Raw genomic sequence first — 7,747 nt, 5'->3', positions numbered from 1 at the left:
AACATCACTTAACTCTGCTCCTCACAGCGCATGCGCGGTGCTCATCAGCTGCTGCGCGCCCCAGTGGAGGATATAAGCCTTGAAGCAGTCGCTCGATTGCGAACGCACACGTACTGAAAAAGCGGACAAAGCGTCATGTTTGGAAGCAAAGGCGGCGCTGCGAGCTGCACGGACATGGGCTGTAGGCCTACACTGCGCCAAGCGACGCTGCCTTCGAAACCAGATCGCGCGTGAGAATATTCTGAAGCGTGAGCTTTGTTTGTGCACAGAAATAGTTTTGTTTATGCCTGGAGGGTAGTTCAGCACTTTTGCAGCCGATTACTGCTGGAATTACACGGCGAAGAGCTGCACTAGCTTTCTTCTTCGTGGCCTGAAGAGATTGCGGCTACGGTGGTCGATTGTAGTGACGATTGAGTTGAATGAAAACGACAAAGCGCGATGTATAAGAAAAACAAGCAGTCAACATTGTTCACCTCGAGGGCCTACTGCTAGCGCAGGAAAGGAGGACAACGATATGAATGATTGGAAGTGTTTTCATATGACGAATGTTTTGATGAGCTTTCAGTGGCTGCAAGCATTCTCACTCTAAGTACAGTTATTGCCGGCTACAATAGGGAACTCGAAATCATATTTGTAGCTCATCATACATGCAACGTAAGTTACAGAACTTCATCGCATAAGAAGTACTCAATGTTTTAGTTATATGTAACAATCTCATATAGCGCGCTGCAGAATTGTTTTATCCTGCTCCTTAAAAATACATTTCACGCCTGTTTCAACATTCAGAGGCGTCGATGTCATTCACAGGTTATTATATACATGAAGGCTTCTAATAATGCTCTCATTTTTTTCTCTTTGACAGGAGAACTTCCTGAGCGTAAATGTTATGTTCTCTACGACCGTTTGCAGCAACATTTCCGCGATCTGCTGATCTTTTTATTTTACTTGGAACATTTTCATTCACATGCGCGTCATCTTATTCTGCTTATTTTGCATCCCTCTTAGCCGAACCCACTTTGGGGTATTAAACTCTACATGCCATATATTCCATACCTAAATATCCTGCTAGATCAGAGCTAGGTTGTATGTATGTATTTATTTCCTTTGTCAGGTTCACAATAACCTTCAAAAAATGAAAAAAATCATCGAAATAACATTGCGGGATTTTCCGAGATCCTAACGATGTTTACTGGCTTTTCTAGGACCTTTGATGTAGAGTGAAAACAGATAAAAGCTAATTCACAAATTCCTACCCTTTCGGCAATAACACGCTGGAAAGACCGCTCAAGGTGACTCCAGTTACCTTTGCAGCAGCATTTATGTCAATTTCTATACGCACACATACGCGGGAAAAACTGCGGGTGATTGGGATATCACAGCGCGGCTTTTCCGCCTTCGATTAATATCATAGGCACAAGGAATACGGCGCGAAAACTTATTATGATTTGATATTAGTATATACAACAAAAACCATGCATGAGCTGTTGACGTTTGTTGTTGGGCTCTTCGTCCTGTTGCCGAAAAGCAACCACGAAAGTTAAAGCTGCAAACGAAATGACCAAGTGCCAATGCAGAAGTGCAACGCACATTAGCTGCGAAAGCGATTCGTCACTGAAGAGTCTACTTGTCGCGCTTAGCACCACTTCCCTTAGCTCTCATCTTTATCTGACCACAAAAAACATGTGAAAGCAAGTGCCATTTTCTTTTTTCGTGCCACGTGTCGCAACCAATCGCACCATAGCTTGCAAGAATATCGGGAATAATGCTCCAAGACACAGTAAGCACCGAGAATCCAGTGCAGACGGCGCATGGTTTTGTCTACACCCCGAAAGTCACTCCTCTTGCCAGCGCCGCCGCCTCTACACTGACGTCACAGGCTGACACTTGTATGTATGCTGAGAATGGTTGGAAACTCCCAAAGAGCCAGGGGAGACCCTTGTAAAGTTACGACGCAAGGGGGCGGAGAAGAACGCGTGATAAAAACTACAAAAACGATTCGTTCTTATCCTCGACTACTACTTACTTCGCTTTCTATATCCTAGTTTAGCCGAGTTAAGCCACTGCAAATTATTTCTGCACGATCGGCAGCACTGCCTCGCAGAGTGGCTCCCTCTCGGAATACGCCCACGCTGTTACGTGACCCGTGAGAACGGAAGCGGCAGTATTTTACTGCTTGATACCACAAACAACAAAAAAGCAGGATAATCGTAAAAAAGATTTTGGGACGCCACACGACCATGACTGAAAACGTCGATCGCGCGAGAGATAACGGCCTGGTAGGGAGATGTGCTCCTCCAGAAGCAAGCCCTTTCCAACGAATGTCGTCTGCACAGTGTTTGCGTACATTGGTCCCCGAACGCGAAGCATTCGTGTATAACTCCCTCCCCCCTTTTATTTTTTTCCAACAAGAAATTTTCACAAGATTATTAAAAAAGCATGCGCAATAATAGAGAACACTGCGAACACGAAGAATCAGCGATCAATTATGACTTCGATTGCACCTAATCAGCGCCATATCACCTTCGCGGAATTAGAACTTTAGAGCCGGCTCTGCTTGACAAAGTGATTTATAGTGAACCTATATTAAAGACGCTGTCATTACTTCGTTGAAAGCAGAGTAAGGATAGTCATTGAAAACAGCGGTGGTGTCATGCTTGGCGCATTATTGCGATCAGATGAGGCGTTATGGAAATAGCCTCTCACACTAGGCACACAGATTTAGCGGAAATTAGAAAGAATGCAGAGCATAGTAATTGGAAGACTGTAAATAAGAAGACGGAGGGTAAGGCTTGTCTCAAATTTGAGCGCTCAGCATTTCTGCATGGGCCGACACACTCTGCAAGATCAGAACCGCAATCTCTAAACAGCACTGACGTTGCGTCGTGAAGCAAGACTGGAGTGCTTCGTAGTCGACATATTTTTGGACAAGGGAAAGGGGAAAACTCATGGATATTCTCCACGACATCTATGAAATACCACATGAAATATTATATTATTTATTTCTATATTTGTTTTTATGCAGCCTCTATAGGCCCTCGTCTTGTGGGTAATACATAGGGGGCAGTAAAAATCAAACATGGAGATACAAGACAGACCATCTAACATGAGTAATTGAACTAAACAAAACAAGAAACGCGCGATAATCGAGTAGTCAACAAGTATCAAAACGTGTCTCAATAACAAAATGCAAAATGTACACAGTGGAAGAAAAACGCAATAAATACAACCAAAAAGCAAAACTCCGTCCCATAACGTTGGATACAAGGGAAACTAGAAGAAAACTACACAACGGTGTCATTTTTTTAAGTTCATGAAATACTGCCGCATACGTTTCATTTGCAATTGTGAAAAGCAGCCTGGTTCCAGTCAATAATGGTTTTGTGGGTAAACGCAAAAATTGAAGTGTGGCATGGCATGCGTTTGATCTTGTAAGGATAGTCACATCGTGCAAACACTGCTCAGGGTGAGTGAAAAAAATCGTCGTGAAGCAACGGATGATGGTCAATTTTGTGGAAAAGAGTTAAACAGCGTGTTCCCGACGATGGGAAAGGTTTTTAAGCCAAGAACGAGCTTTTAACATGGTGACGCTAGTAAAATGTATGTAGTTTAAAAAAATGAAACGAGCCGAACGGTTTTGCAGGGATTCAATATTATCTCGGACGTACGCTTGATCTGGGTCCCATATGGCGGAATCGTTATCGATTTTACGTCGAATGACTGTAATAGAAGCAAGTTTACGCCCGGATGGCGGAGCTGTTGAAGGTTACGCTTTAGTAGCCATGTGAACGGTTAGCAGCTGCAAGAGAGAAGTTAACATGATTGTTACAGGTGAAGTGAAGGTAACCTCCTAAATACTTGTAAAGGGAAGCTGTCTCATCTGTTACGTCATTAAGTGAGTATGTGGTTAGGATGCGACTAGAATTTCTGGTAAAAGAGACGAGCTTAGTTTTGGACAGGTTTAGGGTAATCAGCCATAGCTGGCACGAAGTGTTAATAAAATCAAGATAAGCTTGTACAGATTGTTGGTCAGAGTCATTTGAGATCATTCAGTACACATCAGGGTCATTAGCAAGTAATACAATTCATGAAGAATCACAATTTGGTAAGCCATTAATAAATAATAGGAAGAGCCGTGGACACTATCCTCTGGTGTACACCAGATGCGACATTAGCCAATGTAGAGTTAGAACCGTTCACAAGTGAACAGAACATGAGTTGAAAGAAAATACATGATCCAAGTCAGTACATACCTGAGGGTTAATATTGATATGCGATAGCTTCAGCAGTAGTCTATGTGGAGGAACAAGATCAAATGCGTTAGAAACTCTAGAAGCAAAGCATCGGCTTGAATTCCGGCCTATAAAGAAATGAATATTTCGTTAGTAAATCCGGCGATTTAGGTGTCACAAGAAAATTCCCTGTGAAAACCATTTTGATATTTAAATATGTCATGATTTTCAATACGAATTTTGCCCATGAATTGGTTCTATAAGAAAACCATTCTCAGCACTGACCATCCCATATCTAGTTAGGGGAGGGTTAGCACGCTAGGCAGAATTTTCCGTCGAGAAAACCTTTAGCCAGCTAATGCATTTTCGTCAGTCTTTTCTGATATGCTATGGCGCAGTCATGCCTCCAAGCCCTGCAAGTCACCGCCGCGGGCCGCGACCTATGAGACCTTCAGATAGGGATCCTTTCAACCAATCACACAATTGCAGTCGACACTTCGCATGGGGGTACTCCTTTTGACATCTTCAAGCAAAATAGCCGGTTCTCCAAATGAGCCCTCACGCGCACATACTGCACCGCCGCCCGCGGCTGTACGCGGTTCATACCAGTGGCCTACTTTGCGGAGACACCCCAACGGATTTTTCCAGGACCTCTAGACTGGCAACGTGGAAGCTGATATTATTACAGACCGCAGAATGAGTGAGAACATCTCCATACTCATTACTTTTACGCAGGAAACAGTTCCCCATACCGTACACTACATGCGTGTAGTATGCAGGTGCACGCCTTACGAGGGGTGTTCAGATACGTGCACGAAGTGCCGTCGACCGGGCCACAGGTATGATGTGTGCTCACACTCTAAATCTGGTCTTGCCCCGCGGTGCAGGGAAAAGCATTACCCTCCAAATTTTCACTCTTGCATCCTGAAGAGCATTTTTGTAAGGGTCCGCATCTCACAGACCACGTTTCGCGCAAGGCAAGGAATTCCACCTCAAAAAGACGCAGTCTGCCGCCCCAGAAGACAAAGTTCGCTAACGAGGAGCATTTTCGCCCACTCAGCATGACCCTTCTATCGACCTTTAAGTGTTAGTACAATGCTACCAGGACGACACCCACAACCTCACAGGCCCTGGAAGTGAAGACACTACGGGGAGATAAACCACTTAAGGATCACCGTGTCTACCTCCAACTTTGCTCATAGCTCAGCTCCACAATTCCCTTCCTCTTCGTGCAATCCACCCGTTCAACGTCATCAGAAGAAAGGCCTGATGGGAGCTCAGCCGGACGATTGAAACTAGAATTGATAGATTTCATGACTTCGCCCAAGAACCTAGAAGCCAGGCTCACTGGCTGTATAACTGCACAGTGCAAGAGTATGATTGAAGCTACCATTACATGCCTAATGAATAGGGTCACCTCTAGCTTCATACCCAAACTAGAGGTGGGTTTAGCTCACCTTGTTCCTGGGTCCTCGACATCCTCTCCTCCCGTAGCTCCACCGCCCGAACCTTTGACCACGCCCACGTCTTTACACCAGCCACCCTTAAATATGGCCCCTCCAAAGGGCGGTAGTTTTAACAGAATATTGTTACGGACGACAAGGAAGAAGAAGCGGGCAGTGGCGCGGGCAGGAGCGCTCGCGCTAGGCCCGCCGCGAACATTGATTAAACGTCATCTACCATCGTCATCGGTCATGTTCTGTCTCCTGTCTTCATCGGCTTGCCGCTTCGTAACATTTGGTGGAGGTGCGGGGTACGACATCCCCATCCTCGCCTTGGAGCATCGATCGAGGCCATCTTCAAGCCGGGACCATCACCGAGGGCCCAGGGACATCGCCGGGCAGCTTCGCCCCAGCTGACTGCTTGTCCCGCCATCCCGTAGATCCTCCCGATTTGTCCGACCATACTGCTGACGACTATGTTTTGTCCATCTCGGACTTTATCAATATCGGCTCCGAACAGCGTCGTGATCCTGCCCTGCAACCAATTATTTACCAGCTGCGCAACATCCCCGATTCTTCCGCCAGCATGTTTGTACTCCATAACGAGATATTATACAGATGCAATATGCGTCCAGATGGCGCGGACCTTTTACTGGTCGTTCCGGCTCATCTGCGCTCTAGTGTCCTCGCCCAACTTCACGACGTTCCTAGAGCAGGACACTTGGGAGTCACACGCACTTATGACAGTGTGCGGCGCAGGCTTTTCTGGCCTGGTCTCTACCGTTCTGTCCGTCGCTACGTCGCCGCTTGTGAGCTGTGTCAGCGCCGTAAGATACCCTCGCTTCAACCTAGTGGGCCCTTGCAACCAATTCCAGTGCCGACAGAGCCGTTTTCTCGTGTGGGCCTCGATCTTCTTGGGCCTTTTCCGACATCGACTTTTGGAAACAAGTGGATTGCTGTGGCGACTGATTATACCACCCGATATGCTGTAACCTGGGCTATCCCTACCAGCTGCGCCTCCGACGTTGCCGACTTTCTTCTGCATGATGTCATCTTGATTCATGGCGCTCCACGTCAACTGCTCACAGATCGTGGCCGCTGTTTCCTCTCTCAAGTGGTTCATGACCTTCTCCGCTCATGCGCTACTCGTCACCAGTTCACCACGGCCTACCATCCGCAAACGAATGGTCTTACTGAGCGCCTCAATCGCACTCATACCAACATGCTGTCTATGTATGTGTCCGATCACCATCGTGACTGGGATGTCTCCTTACCTTTCGTCACGTTCGCCTACAACTCCTCACGCCATGACACCGCCGGATACTCTCCCTTTTACCTACTCTTCGGCCGTGACCCTTTACTCCCATTCGACACCTTGCTGCCTCTTGACTACTCTTCCTGCAGCTACTCTTCGGATGCCATCGCCCGCGCTGATGCTGCCCGCCACATAGCTCGAGAGCGTCTTGGAGCGTCTCAGCGCTCTCAAAAACGTCGTTACGACCTTCATCACCGAGACGTTCACTACCCTCCTGGTTCCCTCGTACTTCTTTGGCACCCGGCTCTCCGTGTCGGTATGTGTGAAAAACTTTTGCCTCGTTACGTGGGCCCCTAATCCGTCTTGCGGCAAGTCACCGATGTGACCTATGAGATCGCCCCTTTACAGCCCAAGAATCCTTCCACAGCCCCTCATCCAGAACTCGTGCATGTCGCCCGTCTAAAACCATATCATTCGAGTTCTCCTGTGTAGGACGCACCGGGACAGTGCTTCTTCGGCGCGGGGAAAACTGTTACGGAGCACAGTACATCGAGACGACGACGACGTGCTGATGTGAAGTAGTGAGAAGACGACGCTCAAGCCTAGCTAACTTCGTTCTGTGGTGTGCGGTGTGTGCTGTGCGTCTAAGAGTGAACTAGCGTTTACCACTGCGTTCTTTTCTTAACAATATGTCATAGAAATGCAAGGATTTCGGTGACTCTCTACAGCAAATTATTGCCAATTTGCGATTCCCTCTTGACTTATCGCTATTCAGGACGTCAGTATTTGCAGGCAACTCCAAATATGCGCTAATACTTCAT

This window comes from Amblyomma maculatum, chromosome 7 (assembly GCF_055883805.1).
Source record: "Amblyomma maculatum isolate TAMU_Amacu chromosome 7, ASM5588380v1, whole genome shotgun sequence".
NCBI lineage: Eukaryota > Metazoa > Arthropoda > Arachnida > Ixodida > Ixodidae > Amblyomma > Amblyomma maculatum.
The sequence above is the reverse complement of the archived record's forward strand: the minus strand, read 5'-3'. Positions refer to the sequence as shown.